The sequence below is a fragment of the Adiantum capillus-veneris genome, chromosome 26 (assembly GCF_014529385.1).
Source record: "Adiantum capillus-veneris isolate H3 chromosome 26, ASM1452938v2, whole genome shotgun sequence".
NCBI classification, from domain to species: domain Eukaryota; kingdom Viridiplantae; phylum Streptophyta; class Polypodiopsida; order Polypodiales; family Pteridaceae; genus Adiantum; species Adiantum capillus-veneris.
The window spans coordinates 36,146,047-36,148,875 of record NC_140956.1 but is presented as its reverse complement, the minus strand read 5'-3'; positions in this window follow the sequence as shown (position 1 = coordinate 36,148,875).

The following is a 2,829-nucleotide window of genomic DNA, read 5'->3' as shown; positions in this document are numbered from 1 at the left end:
ATGGTAAAGACAAGCTCTCTTTGAAACTTGGTTTACAACACGTTCTCAAGTCAAATGCCTCAAACATTATTGAGAGCTATTTATTAGCCACCCCCATTCACCATGTCAAAATTTGAAACAAATAGGTGTGAGGCATCATTTGGGTGTGTTGTTGGGGTGAAAGGTGTGATCTCTACGATTGGTAGGGAAACAAACTACACCACGCAAATTTGGAAATTCCATCATCCCTTGATGAAATGTGGTTGTGAACATGTGGGTCAGGTTGACGATTGCAAGGATAGGAATGTATTATGGTTCAACCATGCATTGTGGATGATGATGCATCATCTTCCCATCTTCTTCCCGGGCTCAAGTTTGAAAATGTCTACTATTGCCTTTCTTTCTTGGATTGAGAAAGAGGTCCAAGAGGCCATAAAAGCTTTGCTGATCCACCTTTTTTACAGGGTGAAGTTGAAGGATGCTATCAAGCATTGAGTTTTGTTTAATCAACAAGCCCCCACAACAAGTCTCAATTTGAGGTTGATAGCTTTATACACAACAGGCCATTATTCCCGGGAGAGATGCTGCAGATGCAAGAGCCAATAAGCGTGCTTGAGGAGGTTCTGCAAAAGAGTCCCGAGGCGGAGGACGACAGCCGTACACCCCACAAAGATCAACTGGTTCCATTGCAACCAAATCTCGATGGTCGCAAGCCTCACCTGTTCACTCGGCTAACAGATCTCGCACACTGTTCAACAACCCCGGTTATCCTACCTACTCCTCTTAGAATTCTGCGTAGCCCCACCCCCCTACCCGCCCCTTCTTTAACTCACAGTTTGTTGCTAGCGCAAAAGCCCTATTATATGAGTGAAATATGAATCTGCTTCCTTGTTGTTTGCTACAAGTTATCAGATATTTGCATGGAAGGTTATGCTTTGGGAAGAAGCCTCAAAACAAAGGCATCTTTGTCCCAGTGCATTTTGTTAACCCTTTGCTAGATTTATGTATTGTCAGGGCCTTTTTTGAACTCTTTATCTTTGGATTGAATACTATCACCACTCAACTTTGGAGTGATTGTGCCTTTACATGGTCGTTTGACGCTCCTTTGAAGGTGAAAATGTGTAATGCACATATTGTTTTTACCTCGCATAACGAGATAACATATACATGCCCCTGTAAGCAATTCCATTCACATATGAATCTGACATGGGGATAGGTCCTAACTACTGATATTGGTGCTTTTGTTTTGCGAGATTTGGCTCAATTATGTGCCTTTGGGCTCTCACATATAGCATCTACTCCACCCAACTTGGGTCAAGAATGTGAGGAGCTTTGTCTCCGCTGGAAAAAACAACATCGGCTGTACCTTGACCTCCAGAAGGAAACTGAACAGCTCAAGCATACCTTCTTCATCTCTTGCTTGGATAAGGCACCAAATAACATGATACTTGTATGTAAAAATCTCGTTGTTAATGAGGCTAACAAGAGATTATAGGGTAAGGATTTTACACTGTATGCTCAAACCATCAAGATTACACTAGCTCAAATTCACTCATTCCTCGCTCCCATTGTATCTTTGAACAACAATGACCTCCCCTTCTTAACCGCCTCATATAAAAGCTATACAGAGATTTCCCTCCTAATGACATGCTTCTTAAAAACATGCATAGCAAATCTCAAACAAAGGGCTAAAAACTTAAACCAAAAAGCCTTACTATACCATAATCTCCACATCCAATCATGGTGAATTGTGGATTCGATTTATGAGTGTGCCTTGAATCTACCAAAGCATGCTACCACCCTCTATTCAAGGGACGTGAAGAGGTTCTACATCGCCCACCTCGGGGAACATGGATTAATCCACCACATAACGAAACTCATAGAAGCTGCTTTTTTTTGGCTCAACAACCATACATCTCATTTAGAAGATTCCCCACCCAGTGCGCAGAAGGAACATAGTCTTCACACTCATATAAATCGAGATTATCGTTCACAATACACCAAATATTGGAGATCAATTCTTGGCTCATCAATAACATGTACATACAAAACCAAGGATTGGTATATCGCCAAAAAAAAGGGATCCCCATGGGGCTCGCTTGCTACCCTCTTTGGTGCAATCTCTACTTACACTCGTTCGAATTTGACTTCATTGAGGGAATCCTTAATTCTCCCAACCTAGCTCCCACCCTTAAGAAGTTGGGTTCATGCTTTTGGTACGTCGATGACATTCTCATTATTGACTCAACGAACCCCGTATACTTCATGAACAACCAAACTATCTATCCTGATTGCCTCTATATTGAGAGTGAGATAAGCACAAATGCAAAATTCCTCAATCTTCAATTATCGATTGAAAAGGGGCACTCATTAAGCATATCAATAGAAAGGAGGAAAACCTCCCTTGCCAACCCATCAAATATCTTCAACGATTTAATAATCGGCCCTCAGATTGGGCTCATAAGGTCATACTTTCATAACTAAAACCAATCCTGTTTTGCAACACCTACCCATTAAATGTTGCACGGGACATCCCAACACTTGTCCAAGCTTTTTTCCATAACGGGTTTGAAAAAGCTAAGCTCTGGAGGTTGGTTAGAAACCATTTGCAGGGATCTGCAGCTTCCTTCCATACAAGCCTACTAAGTGAGGTCTTGAAACACGTAAAATTTGGAGGGCACTAGGCCCACTAAGTGCCCCCTAAAGAGGGATTAAACACTCCTCCTAGTGTGGGTGGATGAGGGTCTCTCTCTCTCTCTCTCTCTCTCTCTCTCTCTCTCTCTCAACACACACACACACACACACACTTGTCCCCCTTAACCCACGAGAAACACCCCTTACATTGGAAGG